Here is a 15846-nt window from a genome sequence, read left to right as displayed (position 1 = left end):
AATGGAATATTTGGTACACAGAGAATTCAATTGAATATTTGGTACACAGAGAAATTGATTGAATATATGGTACACAGAGAAATGGAGAATTTAATTGAATATTTAATCGAGGTGTCATAGGCCCATGCAGCGCGAATGTAGAAAATTATAAGTTTCAAAGTAGTATTATTTCTGTAGTTTTTTCATAGCTAATTTATTTTCCACGTGATTTATTTTTACCACTATTAGGGGTGTTTGGTATACGAGAATACGAAATAGAAATGAATATTTTATTTCTATTCCTATTTTTTGATAAATCAAAATAAATTTAGTAATTTAATTTCTAGTGTTCGGATGAAATATGAACTTAGAAATTCAATATTTGAATATTGATTATTTGTTTATAATATAATGTTTGATAATAATAAAAAGGAGAATGAAAATGAAATTATACATAGTTTAAAATAATTTTTTATTTTCATTTTAAAAATAATTGAGAGTTTTTTTTTTTTTCTAAATAATAAGACTAGATGAGGAGACATCGAGCTTTGATGAATGAAATCTAAGAGTAAAATAGTAATTTTAAATTATTTTATATTTTCTTATGGTATGAATGTATGGAAATACCACCTGCTTATGATAAATTGAAATCTCAATTATGAGTAGAATTTGATTTCTAATATAATAATTTTATATTGCATTTCTATCTTCGTAAAATTTATTCAAATATAGGAATAAAGGAAAGAAAAAATAAGATGTTTATTCTCACTCCTCGTTCTCACATACCAAACACCTCAGATTTTTCATTGGTCCCAAATTTTTTTATTGATGTCTACTAACTATAAATAACAAATATAACATTAATAATTAAAACAAAAATCATGATTTTGCTTTCATTTTTAGTTTAAACATGATTACATCATGAAGTGAAGAGAAGGATGAATATTTTTTGCAATTATGATTTTAAATTAAATATTTAAAAAAATGAAGAAAAGATTGGAAGTATTATTTTAAGTTCTAGTTACATTACAGGGTATTTTTATATCCTAATGCTATTGAGTTATATCCCTATATTTAAATTTCATTCATTTATATTCTTATTCAATTCTTACCATATATATTGAACCGTCTAAAATTTTGCTACATCGGTACGTACACCATTGGTTGGAATGATGGATTAATTTTCAACTCATTGGCTTGGAAGAATATTGGATGAATAAATAAACAAAAGGGATTTTATTCTACCAATAGCAGAAAAAAGTTTACACCAACCTTTTCAACCACCATCACCTCCTATTACATTGACCAGCCTGTATCGGACGGCTAGAGAGCTTTTGGTATGAATGATAGTAAAATGTTCATCCTCCATTGATGTATGTGCTAAATATTGTAGTGTTTCTAGTCTATCATGCTGGTGCTAGAGAAATTTACTTTTCATGATTACTTGGATAATAGAAATTCCATCACAAAGGGAGGATAAAAACTCTTGGCCTCAACTTTGCAAGGATGGTGCATTCATAATCAATTCATCGATTTGAACCCAAGGATATGAACAAATGGGATATGGCTTCCCCATTGATGAGACTGTGACTAACCTAAGCTAAAGCTATTTTACTGAACCCAATGAAAATCAATACAATATACAACCAAATAAAAAACATTTTATAATACAAAATATAATGGTGAGAATTGCCCTAAAAATTATCATGAATGTATTGGAATTGTAATGGGGCGGGCTTTTTGCTTACCCGTCTCACCTCGTCCCTAATGAGACGAGTTTGAAATTTAAATAAACGAATTTAAGATTTTTTTTTTCTAAAAACTTGGGTCAAGTTCGGGATGGGTTTGGGTATTGTCATTATATATAAATTAATTTAATTTAATTTTTGTTTTCCTATTTTTAATACGTAGATAATAATAATAATAAATATATTTTAATAAAATGAATTATAAAAAATATAATAATTTAATTATTTATAAGAAATATTCATTTTAGTGTAATTAAAAATTTTTAAATAAAAAAATAAAAAAAGTTAAAAAGTAGGGCGGGCAAGTAAAGAATTTCTCTTGTCTATCCCACCTCACCCCACCTTATTTAATTTTTTTAATGGGATGAAGATAAAAATTATTTTGAGTAAACAAGAGAAGATTGAGATGTGACGATCTATCCTGAATCCATTTCATTATCATTCTTATAAATATCATTTAAACTTATAATGAATCTAGACAAGAGAGATAAAAACTTTTAGGGTAAATAATTCTCACAAACTCTTCACAAGATTATTACACAATTGAAAAGCTATTACTTCCAAAAGAATTCGAATTTTCTATGTACAAACAGATTTACTAAGTTGGTAAAAAATTCTTTACTTCTTCTATAAACAGAATTTTCTCCTACCTCTTCCTAAGTTTGATCTTTCTTTTGTAATTGCTCCCCACATTACTACATTACATTCTGCAAGCCTTTTCCCTGCCTTATGTCTGGTGCGCCCAGTTTTTTCCTGCCACGCTATTTTCCTTTTGGCTAAAGTTGTTAGGTTGGGTAAGATTATGGGTTGTGGGGCGGATGGTGCCTCTAATTGCCCGAGGTGGAGGTCACCTAATTTTATGCACCTCTAATGATAATATAAGAAGCCTTCCCCTCAATTGTGCAAGGACACAACCCTCCTAATCAATTCAATGAATTCATTGATATGGTTTTCTATTAATGAAACTATGACTAACCTAAGTTACCCTAGTCCCAATGAAAAATGAAAAAAAAGTCATAATTGGCAACAAGAGGATAAATTGCACAAGAAGGTAAAGAATTTGTTGTTGTTGGATTATCCCTCCTTCCTTCAACATTTCCCCTATTCATATCATGTAAGACCCCCACGATACCTTGCTTTTAGGGTCTGAAATCAACCCATAATCCCAAACTGCCATGTTATATATGTTTCATAGTTAAGAATTTAAGGCTAGTTTGAAAAGACTTTTCAAAAAATCATTCTTAAAAATAATTTTCAAAAGTCTATTTGAAAACTTCAGATATTATTAATTTATTTTCTATATTTTTAATTATTCAATAATTATCCAACGACCTTCAACCTTCATGCTATTTTTTAGGAGCATTATTTCCATATTTTGAACCCTAAAGCAAATTCTCCAACTATTTCCTTAGCTATTGTGGTCTTCTTAGTTTATTCTAAGGTAATTAAATTTTGCTAAAATTCTACTTGGCCCACTCTTCTTTTCCCTTAAAATTTTTTAGGTAATTTATTGCAAATTAACCAAATTACCCTCTTCCTTTTATCTTCTTTACTAACAAAGTGACCTACTTAGTTAAAGCCAACTAAGCTCCCTACCCTATAGCTTTATCAAATTAATCACATAAATTTCCAATAGAGTCACGCTATTTTAGAAGGGGCAATTTGGCCAATTTTGTATTTTGACATTTTTATTTATCCCAAGAAACTATAAAGCAAAGTGTCTATAAATTTAATTTAAAGATGACTCACAATAATCTTTAAAATCAAACTTTGTAACATCTTTGGGAGAATATGATATTCAAATGATAGATTTTATATTACAAATATCTTTTTTAACCAAATAATTTGTTGTTCTATTTGATTTTTTATAAATATGATAGATAATTGTAGATATTTAAATCTTGAGTTAACTTTCAAATACCCTCCATTAATAACATAATAAAAATAGGAATGTTATTTTTTTTTTATTATGAAATATATTACTATTTTTGAGTCACTTTCGATCTCTAGGTTTAAAAACCCTTTGTGCTTTGTTGCTAACACATTATCTCTTAAAGTCATGCATTCTGCAATAATTATTGATGTATTATTATCCACATGTCTACTTGTAATTATTTTTATAATTTCATTAAAAACTCTAATAACCCATCATAATACACTTTTATTTTTTATCCTTGAACTATTAAAATTTAATTTAAATATACCATTAATTAGAAGAACCCAATGAATCTATTTTTCAATCACTCCGAGACATTATGTCATTCATTTTGAAGATAAAGAGTCAATCACATACTCCTGAAGATTTTGAAAGTTTAAGATAACTTTCCCAATTATTACAAAAAGGGTTTGATTAAATCTTCCTAACCATTATCTGATTTTTATGAATTCATACATTCGACAAGATAATAGCAATTTTTTCATAGTTGAAAATTTTGTAATTAATTTTATAGTTTTAAACATCATTTTAATACAAGATAAAAAATCATCTTCATACAAAAGAGGCATAGAACAATTAAACTTGATACAATCCTAAATTCCTTAAATAAATGAGAAATTTTTAAATATTGTCAATATTTTTAATATTTTGATTGCATAGATGACACATGTTTATAATTTTTATTCTTTTAGCTATTAAATACTCGCAAGTATGGAAGACATCTCTAATAATGGACCATACGGAAAAAAAAATTTATTTTTGGCATAAGAATTAATTTCTAAACCCAATACAAAATTTTAGATCTAAAATGCACCAAAGGCTTTGTCATTGCCCAAGTTACTAACTTAAGGGTGAACATACCATTTTCTGAGAAACACCAAAAACCTTATCAGAGATGGAAGAGAATGAGATAGGAATTGCTTTAATAATCCTTTGCTTTAATATTATCTACTAAAACATTTGGAGGAAGGAATGAAGAAATGGAATAGAGATTCCACTCTTTGGAATCCTGATTTATAAAATCATGCACTTTGGCAACCTAATTGATACAATGTAAATGATTTTTGTTAGGAAGAATAGACTAATCCAACCTATGGTAATCACCCTAAGGGGGAGGGGGGTGAATAGGGTGATGGTTTCTTTTTGCAAATTTAAACTATATGAATGTAAGAGACAATTATATCCAAGTATATAATAAACAATATAAAGACAATTGCATATAAATTAAAGAGTAGGGAAGAGAGAATGCAAACACAAGATTTTATAGTGGTTCGGCGCAACTCGGCCTACATCCACTCTCCTCTAGCTTCAATCCCAAGCTCGATGTTCCACTAATTCAAGGCTTCCAAACCAATCCTTCAAGCAATACAATTGGATTATGGTTCCAATCCACCCTCTTGGATTTTTGGCTCCAAGCACCCTTTACAATTCTCAAGAGATATCCCACTCTTGAACAACCCCTCAAGTGATGCCCCACACTTGAGAAACTTCCCCTTAAAGATTTACAAATAAATGATCTCACAAAATCCTAATACAAAAACTTTAAGCTCAAATAATACAAGAAAACTAGGATTGAATGGTGCACTAAAGATATGCAAGTTTTAGAACAATGGTGCACTCAAAAACACTCTTCCAAGGTTCAAATATATTCAAGAAATGTTTGGGAAGGTTAAGTTTTTTAAACAATGAATATTGGAGCCTTTTTATAAAAGAAAAAAGTTAAACTAGTCGTTTAGGGGTTTGATCGATCGAGTTAGGGGTCGACCATTTGACTAGCCATTAGCATTTAATGTTTGGTAGGTGACCGTTGGGCCTCAACCAAACCTCGACCAGACCTTAACCGATTGAGGTTCAACCTTGATCGGTTGAACAACCGTTCTAGAATAAAGAAAAATTTTTTTGCACCCTCGACTGGTTAAGCTAGGGGTCTACCCAGATCTCAACCGGTTGAGTTGGGGGTCAATCCGGACCTCGATCGGTTGAGCTTGCGGTCAACCGGTTCCTCATCCGGTTCAACCGATTTAGCCTTTTTTTTGGCTCAACAACCAACTTTTTCAAATTAAAACCTTTTAAAACAAGTTTGAAAAACATTTAACACAAGGTTTTAGTTGAAAACATGAAATCATCCAATTCTTAAAATATTTAAAACAAAATAACTCTTGAATGATTTTGGTGCATAAGTAAAGAATGTAATGCATGAAAATCCTAGTGCACCAACAACCTTACAAAGTGATCTTATGAAGCTTGGGTCTTTAAAAACACTTATCTTTGAGGTGGTCTTCTTCTTCATGATTTCTCTTTGACTTGATTTGTCTTTGTGATTACCACTTTGGAAATCATCTTACCTAATCACACGTGAAATATAATCATTAGTTCTAAGCATTATTTTGTTATCATCAAAATCAAGATTAACCAAACATTGATTTCACAATTTTCATTCACAAAATAAACAAGAGGCGATATGTAAGCTAGCGGTATGTCGAAAAGCAAACTTTCCTATCATCTCGTATGCATCATTCTAACCCAGCTCCAATTGTTTTTATGTTTCAGTATTTTGAAGTAGCCAACCACATTCCCAACAAGTTAGCATCAAAGCGGCATCACAAGGGATTTAAAGTCCTCTTTAGTCTCGCATATACCCGATATGGGCCAAATGCATGCATAACATAGCCACCACTTGATTGCTTATATTTTATTCATCAATGTTGCAAACAAAATAAAAATATATTTGTAGACCCCCATTTTGGGGCTCAATTTTGCAGGTCATTTTTGCCAGGTGGAGGGCTCTTATAGAGGCACGTGCTACCCCAAGATTGGTTTTTAGAGAATCACGTTAGTGGTTTGAAGAAACAATGAGGTGGCGACACGTGTTAGGGAGATCAGCTGAGGAACGTATTTTTGGTTATAGAAAAAGTGGGGTTGTTAGGGTGGAGACAGACTGGTTGTTTGCTGAAGAGGAAGATATTTTCTAGGTTGTTAGAGAAAGAGAGTATGTGGTTGTTACAGAGAGGAGAGAGGGTATTCTTGAGCTTGAGGAAAAAGACATCCAGAGGGGCGTAGGTTTTTAGAGCAAGAAAAGAAACCAGCTGAGAGTGAAAAATGAGGAGAGCTTGAAGGGAAACGAGGGGAGACCATTTTGGGAGTTGGTGAGAGCTGAGAAAATGTGTGAAATAGAAAGAGTGAACCAATAGAGAGAGATTTCAACTGAGTTTTTCTTTTTTTTTTTCTTTTTTTGAGAGAGTAGGGGAGCAGGGATTCTCTGGTGCGGCTGCTTTAAGAGAGGTGCAGGAATATACTTGATAGGCAAGAAATTGAGTGAAGGAGGAGACCATTCTCAGGTGTGATGCTGTAGACTCCCTGTTTTTTTTTTCTTCATCATCCTACAGTTCCATTTCTTTCTTCCTATTTCTGGATGTTGTTTATTTGATTTGGATGTGGGTAGTTGACTATTTATGTCTTCGGCTGAGATATGAGTTATCAATGGGCTTTGATATTGTTGATCCATGTTTCGTTCATATAAATTTATTTTGATGTCCCACCTGGTTTTCAAGCTCAATGTTGCTTACTTCAGATTATTTGTCTTTCTTTTTTTTCTTTTATGCAATCTCCCCTGTTCTGATTTCTTTTCTTTCTTTCCTTGGAGCTTGTTGCAACCAATACCTTCTTTGAGCTTTTTTTTCTGAGTTGCCACTACCCGAGAAGCTTCTAGACTCTCCCAGATCTGAGGACTATATATCTATAGTCCTTCATCTTGAAGGTTTATTTCTCGAAATGAGTACATCTGAGGCTTGTTGAAATTTGGGATGTACATAAAGATTTGACAGCCAAATGTCAACTTATGACCACTGATAATGCTGCTGCCGTTTCTTATACTGGTTTGACCGCTGCATGCAGTAGTGACCGAAATTTCTCTATTGTACCAAAATACTTAGCCTTTTTACGTAGTAACTCTGGTCAAGAAAAACTAGAGAAAGAGTCACTACGGCTTTTGTAGTATTCCGGGTATCGTTCTCAAGGACTGGCTTATGAAAATTGTCAATACTAGAATAAATGAATTGTTTTTTTTTTTTTTTTAAATCCTTAAGTGAAAAACAATATGTGAATAATGTGAAACTAAGTAAAAGAAATTGGATTAATAAGAGAAAATGAATATTGATTTTAAATTCAATTGATTCAAGTTTGGGGTTTTCCACAATCCAACCTAGGGTATAGAAATTATAGAAAACAAGGGTATTTTAAGTAATATGATCTTAGGGTTTTGGGATCCTTGGCCACTCGCGATCAAGTTGGGTTCTATAACTCAAAATTGCATCCGAAACCTAATTTTTCCTTTTTCAAACAGATTCCTAAAACCATCAAATGAATGAGATTGATTATCAATTTAAGATTTGACTTTTTAACCCTTCCTACTCCTTATAGCTTTGTTTAGGGGCAAATAACGGTAGGGAAAACGAGGATAACTAATGATCAAGAATTACCAAGAATCACTAGTATCAAGTAATAACCTATCGTATCATTCCCTAAACGAACTCACAAGGATAGGATAAAAAAATATAATAATTGTCACCCAATCAATAATTAATCTCATTGTTATAGTAATTTACCCATTGTCCCTATAGGTTTCCTAGCCCTTAGGTTTTCATGCTTCAAGCCCCAAGTTGGCTCTTAGCCTCTCATGGGGGTGATGTCACATTCACAATCCATAGTAAGGTAAAAATCCATAATTTGAATCAAAAGAAACTAAAAACAATATATTCAATAAAGAAGAAGAAGAAAACAAACCAAAGTTCTCGTCTTCTTCCACCTTCAATGTCAAACTCTCTAGAAAAAAATCCAAGATCCCAGATCCCTAAAACCTAGAATTGAGAGGGATTATATAATATCCTCAATTACCTAACATGTGGCACACTCTCATTGGCCACTTATTACAAAATAATTTCCTAAAAAATGATTAAAAAAATAATAAAATGGTGATTTCTAGTCGTGTGGGGTCCACCTAGGGCGGATGGAGTGCTTTAGATGCAATTCCCGAGGTAGAGGAGGCGGAACATCAAAGTGGCAGTGGGTGAATTCGAAATTGGTGTCATTTCGAAGTGGATTTCGAATTCATAAGTTGAATTTCGAAATCATAAGTTGAATTTCGAAATCATTTCGAAATGACCCTCCAGCTTGGTGCAGTTGTCTTCAAATGGCCATAACTTCTTCATTTCAGCTCCGATTTGCAAACCATTTGAGGTGTTAGACTCTTGACTTCCTGAGCTTCGAAACGATATATAGTATGTATATAATGGACTCCAGAAAGTTCTCCAAATTTGTCCTCAAAGTCAGAGTATATAATGCCATCAGATTTTTGAGTTCTAAATTTCCATGCAGCTAAATCTTGCTTCATGCCTCATTTCCCATGCTTCTTGCCTTCTTTCTTACTCCATAATGGTCATTTATCATCCTCCAACCTCATGATATCCTTGTTTTTCCTTTCCTTACGTTCAATGAGTCTTGACTCACTTATTTCCTCATTTAGCCCTTTCTTGATCTTTCAAAATCTAAAGTCATTCAATTTGCACAATTTTCTTCCCTTGAACCTGAGATAAATCTCCAAAGTATAGATTAAACTCATGGCTAGGGCCTTAGCATTGATTTAGGTCAAGTTGGGTGATTTGAATGTCCTTTGGTGCACAAATCATATCGAATATGTGTCATTAGAGCACATATTTTGGCTCCAATCATCCCCCTCAACCTAAACTTTGCTAGTCCCTAGCAAATGAAAAGAATAAAGAAGAATGAAAAATATGTAATGAGATTCATGAAACCATATTAACTCAACATAACATGTTTCACACACAAGATACCCAAGTAGACAAATTTCCTAGAATTGAGCAAGATGACACAAGATATGCAATTTCTTAGTTTTCTCACCTTATATTCGTATACATAAATGTGCATCCATGTTTAGCATTCCCCTTAGTGTCTCTTGATTTTCCCTTGATTGGTTCTTTCCACCTAAACCTCATGTGCTTAATTTTGGTGTCCCCTCATAGTATTTTTCTTAAGACTTTTTCTTAAACTCAAATTTCATCATTCTTTAAGTTAAAGAGGAGGAAATTTTATTTTGATTTTTCTTTCTTAGTTTAGGAAATCTCCTTCTATATGGCTTAATAGGGATCCACCGGCAACTCCCGAGTTTTCACCCAAGGTACCAGGTATTGAGGACCTTTATAGGCCACTTACCCCTCAGGTATCACCCTAGCTCAAGGTAGAACAAGGTCGAATTTCCCAAACATATATATATATTTTTTCATTTATCTTTTTTTTTTTTTTTTTTTTTAAACTGAGTTTAGCTTATGTAACGAGCAAGATACCGATGACTCCTAACCAGTTGGTTTCGGGCACCAGGGCTTGAAGACACAAGGCCATTACCCCCTCAGATAATTGCTCAAGCTTAAATCAGTCATTTTCAAATTTTTTTTTTTTTCATTTCCTCATTTTATTGCTTAAGAACAACTCTTTTTAAGCTAAAAAAATTATCTTAATCAAGATACCATAAGGGTACATGTGTTTTGTGTGTGCTTTGAGTCTTAAATAGAAAATAACCATCAAAGAAAAATTGAAGGTATTCCAAGGATTCAACCTAACTATTTTTGCACTTAAAGGTATATAAAGATAAGGTAAGTGAACTAATACTCTTGCTCTAACTGCATTTTTTCTCAAATTCTAAAGAAATAATACTACTTAAAGCATTCTCATGCCAAATAAACCATGAGTTACCAAGGCAAATCGAGAATCTCATTAGCTAACCAAAGATGACATGCAAACTTTTGAAAAAAATTAGGGCTAATAGGCTAATAGGCCTTCCCCCCTCAACCTAAATTACACATTGTCCCCAATGTGTAGAATAATAGGTCAAAAGAAAGGAAAAAGGAAGATATTACCTTAAGATCATCAAGTGAAAAGTGTGTTATGAGGACTTCATATAAACTGTAGGAGCTTTGTCACCTTGAACACATGTGAGGCTTACCTTTTCACTCCCTTGAAGTTCGCATTTACCTATATCACTCGGATGTTTGCAAGCTAAGTTGCTACAACTCATAAACTCATTAGTAAGTTAAAAACAACTAAAAAATAAAAAATAAAAAATAAAATAAAAAATGCTAACCATATTGCTAATGACTAATTGAAAATGCAAAACTAAATAAAGAAAAATAAATAAATAAAATAAAACAAAATAAAAGTTTTACCTACTGGATTTTCAGAAAATGCTTCAACCCTTTTGAACATCCTCATCAAGAAAATGGAGATTCTCCTCTTGTGTCTCAAATCTTTCAATGAAATGCTTTAGGCGCTGACCATTAACTTTGAATTCATTACCTGTCCTCGGATTTTGAATGGTCACAGTGCCATAAGGGAAGACTTCCTTTACCACATAAGGGCCATTCCACCTTGACCTAAGCTTTCCTGGAAAAATGTGAAGCTTGGAGTCGTACAACAACACTTTTTCACCTTGCTTGAACTCCCTTCGTAAAATAAGCTTGTCATGGTAGAATTTGTGTTTTTCCCTTGCATTACATAGGCATTCATAACTCTCATTTCGATATGCCTCAAGTTCATTCAAATCATATTTCCTTTTAGCTCCAGCTTGATCCGAATCAAAGTTCATCTTCTTTATAGCCCAATATGCACGATGTTCGAGTTCTACAGGCAAGTGACATGTTTTACCATAAACAATTCGGTACGGTGACATGCCAAGGACAGTCTTATAGGCTGTCCTATATGCCCAAAGTGCATCACTCAACTTGGTAGACCAATCTTTTCTTGTAGTATTGACTACTTTGGTGAGGATTCTCTTAATTTCCCGATTTGCTAGCTCAGCTTGCCCATTCGTTTGAGGGTGATATGGGGTGGACACTTTATGCCTCACTCCATATTTCTGCAAAAGAGTGGAAAAAGGCTTATTACAAAAGTGTGAACCTCCATCACTAATGATTGCTCTCGGAATGCCAAACCTAGAGAAAATATTCTCCTTTAAAAATTTGAGCACCACTTTGTGATCATTGCTCTTGCATGCCACTGCTTCTACCCATTTAGAGACATAATCCACTCCCACCAAAATATAGAGATTACCAAAAGAAGGAGGAAATGGTCCCATAAAGTCCAGGCCCCAACAATCAAAGACCTCAACAACACAAATATGATTTTGAGGCATTTGATACCTTGTGTTGATTTTCCCCAGTTGTTGACATTGTGGACAACTTTTGCAATGAGTGTTACAATCCTTGAACATAGTTGGCCAATAGAATCCACTCTGTAGAATTTTTGCTGAAGTCTTCCTTGAAGCAAAATGACCTCCACAAGCTCCTTCATGGCACATTCGCAATATGTCTTGTTGTTCATCCTCTGGAACACATCTTCGCATAATTTGATCTGGGCAAAACTTATACAAATATGGATCATCCCAAGCATAGTGTTTTGCCCGTGAAAGAAAATACTTCTTTGTTTCCATGTTCCATTCTGATGGAAGCTCTCCGGTTGCCAAGTAATTGACTATATTTGCGAACCAAGGCAACTTCTCCACTGCACAAAGTGCATCATCAGGAAACTCATCATTAATTTGTGCTTCCTCGAAATGTGACTCTACTTTAACTCGGGAAAGATGATCAGCAACCACATTCTCTACCCCTTGCTTATCCTTGATTTGAATGTTAAATTCTTGAAGGAGAAGGATCCACCTGATAAGTCTTGCTTTGGCATCCTTTTTGTTGAGTAGATATTTCAAGGCCGAATGATCAGTAAAAATTACTATTGAAGTTCCCAAAAGGTAGTTCCTGAATTTATCAAGTGCGAACACCACTGCAAGGAGCTCCTTTTCAGTAGTTGTGTAGTTCTTCTGAGCATCATTGAGGGTTTTACTAGCATAGTACACCACATATGGTTTTCCATCCTCCCTTTGACCTAGTACAGCTCCCACTGCATAGTCACTAGCATTGCACATCAACTCAAATGGGAGAGACCAATTGGGAGATCTCACAATTGGTGCACTAGTGAGGAGTGACTTTAGCCTCTTGAAAGCTTCTTGACATGCTTTAGTCCATATGAATTCTGCATCCTTAAGTAGTAAAGCACAAAGAGGTTGAGCGATTTTTGAGAAGTCTTATATGAACCTTCTATAAAAACCTGCATGTCCCAAAAATTGTCTCACCTCTTTAACAGTAGTAGGCGAAGGTAGCTTTGAGATGAGCTCAATTTTTGCTGAATCTACCTGAATGCCCTCTTTAGAGATGATATGACCAAGTACTACCCCTGAGGTTGCCATGAAGTGACACTTTTCCCAATTTAGGACCAAATCATTCTCAATACACCTTTTCAAAACTTTTTTCAAATTTAAGAGACAATCATCAAAGGTCTTCCCATAAACAGTCAAATCATCCATGAAAACTTCCATGATTCTCTCTACCATGTCACTGAAAATACTAAGCATACACCTTTGAAATGTGGCCGGTGCATTACAAAGACCAAAAGGCATGCGTCTATAAGCATAAGTGCCAAATGGGCATGTGAATGTGGTTTTCTCCTGATCCTCCAATGCAATGGCAATTTGAAAATAACCTGAATAGCCATCCAAGAAGCAATAATAGTCATGACCAGCTACCCTTTCCAAAACCTGATCTAAGAAAGGTAATGGAAAGTGATCTTTCTTGGTGACTGCATTCAACTTCCTAAAATCAATGCATACTCGCCAACCTGTAGTCAACCTTGTAGGAATGAGCTCTCCTTCATCATTTTTCATCACAGTTATCCCGCTTTTCTTAGGTACTACTTGAGTGGGGCTCACCCAACTACTGTCAGAGATAGGATAAATAATACCTGCATCTAAAAGCTTCAATACCTCATTTCTGACTACATCTTGCATAAGGGGATTTAGCCTTCTTTGTGGCTGCCTTACTGGTTTTGCATTCTCTTCCAAATAAATATGATGTGTGCAAATCAAGGGATTTATCCCTTTCAAATCTGAGATGGACCAACCAATCGCTCCTTTATTCTCTTTAAGCACCTTCAAAAGTTTCATTTCTTGCTCTTCAGTTAATGTAGCTGAAATTACCACAGGTTTTTCTTCATTTGCCTCTAAATAAACATACTTTAAACCATGTGGCAGGGGCTTTAACTCTGGTTTGCTGATCTCAACCTCTTCCTTTTTGCTTTCTTCATCATTCTCAACACTGTTCAAAGATTGAATCGTATATTTTTCTTTCCATTCTGTAGCAACTTGAACACATTCTTCCTTAACGATTGTAGAGAAAAATTCATCTATATTTTCTTCCATTAACTTTTCTGTGTGTTCTTGCACCAAAGCCTCTATAAGGCATGCTTCCTCATTTTCCACATCATCATGGTCCATTGGTTGCTTGCATAAATTGAAGACATTCATTTCCACTGTCATGTTCCCAAAAGATAATTGCATCAATCCATTTCGACAGTTAATGAGAGCATTGGCTGTAGCAAGGAAGGGTCTCCCAAGAATAATTGGAACAGAATTCATACCCTTTTTCAATGGTTCTGTATCTAACACCACAAAGTCCACTGGGTAGTAGAACTTTTCAACTTGCACCAAAACATCTTCGACTACTCCTCTAGGTACTTTAATCGAACGATCTGCTAAAGAGAGTGTAATGGTATTAGCCTTAAGCTCTCCCAATCCCAATTGCTTATAGATTGAATATGGAAGCAAATTCACACTAGCTCCCAAATCTAACAAAGCCCTTTCCACAAATGAATCTCCAATCTGGACTGAGATGGTAGGACAACCTGGATCTTTGTACTTCACCATTGCTTTATTCTCAATGATGGCACTGACTTGCTCGGTGAGGAATGCTTTCTTGCTTAATTTAATCCTTCTCTTTACAGTGCATAAGTCTTTGAGGAACTTTGCATAAGCAGGAACTTGCTTGATCATATCAAGGAGTGGAATGTTGATCTTCACTTGCTTCAAAACTTCCAAAATCTCTAAAGTCTTATCCCCCACTTTGTGTCTCTGCATAGCTGAAGGGAAAGGTAAATGATTGGAAACACTCATTTTATTTTTGCTCACAATGACTTCCTCATATTTTTCAGACGCTTTCTCATTTCTAACATTTTTCTCCACAGTTGGTTCATCTCTAGCAGGAATATCTTCTTCACTTACAGGTAACTTGGGCCCTTCGTATTCTTTCCCATTTCTGAGTGTGATAACGGCATTGCAATCTTCCTTTTGCACTTCAGAAACTTCATTTACTCCTCTCGGATTTTTCTGTGGTTGAGCTGGGAATTTTCCTTTCTCGTGAGATAAACTTACAGCAAGTTGGCTCAAAGTGGTTCGAATATCTACTAGTTCTTGAGATGTTTGAGCATTTATCCTATTTTGATCTTCATTACGCTTGTCTTGCTTCTGTATAAACTCTCTCATCATGTCTTCCAGGCTTGAGTTAGATGATGAGGCTTGATGTTGCTGTTGAAAATTCTGAGATGGCATACCTTGTGGTTGAAAACCTTGCTGCCCATTAGTCTGATTACCCTGAAATCGGTTTCCTTGCTGTTGAAACTGGCCATTGTTACCTCCTCTCCATGTTAGATTTGGATGATTCCTCCAACCCGGATTATAAGTGTTGGAATATGGAGAATTGCTAGAATATTGCTTGTATGTCCCTAAGGCATTGGCTTGCTCCGTAAACATATCTTGCACTGCAGGTAGAGTGGGACAAGATTGCACACCATGTTCCGTAGACTTACATATCAAGCACAATTGAGTTACCCCATCATTGACTATTTGTACCTCTTGAACTCCCTTGGTTTCCAAATCATCCAACCTTCTCATAACGGTTGCTAGCTTTGCTTGGACATCTAAACCCTCTGGTAAGGTATACACTCCACTAGCTCTTGCCCTGTTCATTGTTCTATCTCTAGATGGTTCCTTGACGATTGGTTCATCCCAACTTCTAGATACCTCAACAACATAATCAAGGAATTGAAATGCTTCATTGGGGTTTTTATTCATGAAATCTCCTCCACACATAGTCTCGAGAAGTTGTTTCATTGGTGGTGCCATGCCTTCATAAAAATACGAAACTAGCATCCAGTTGTCAAATCCGTGATGGGGGCAAGCCGCAACAATCTCCCTGAATCTTTCCCAACATGCAAAAAATTTCTCATCCTCCA

The 15846-nt window shown here is 34.5% G+C and overlaps 1 pseudogene; it reads right to left on the bottom strand.

The window, feature by feature from the left end:
* Positions 1 to 10907: 10907 nt before the first annotated feature.
* LOC104878597 (uncharacterized) lies at positions 10908 to 15376 on the bottom strand (annotated as a pseudogene).
* Between the last annotated feature and the right edge of the window lie 470 nt (positions 15377 to 15846).

This window comes from Vitis vinifera, chromosome 5 (genome assembly GCF_030704535.1).
Source record: "Vitis vinifera cultivar Pinot Noir 40024 chromosome 5, ASM3070453v1".
NCBI lineage: Eukaryota > Viridiplantae > Streptophyta > Magnoliopsida > Vitales > Vitaceae > Vitis > Vitis vinifera.
Note: the sequence above shows the minus strand (reverse complement) of the source record. Positions and strands in the feature narration are given on the sequence as shown.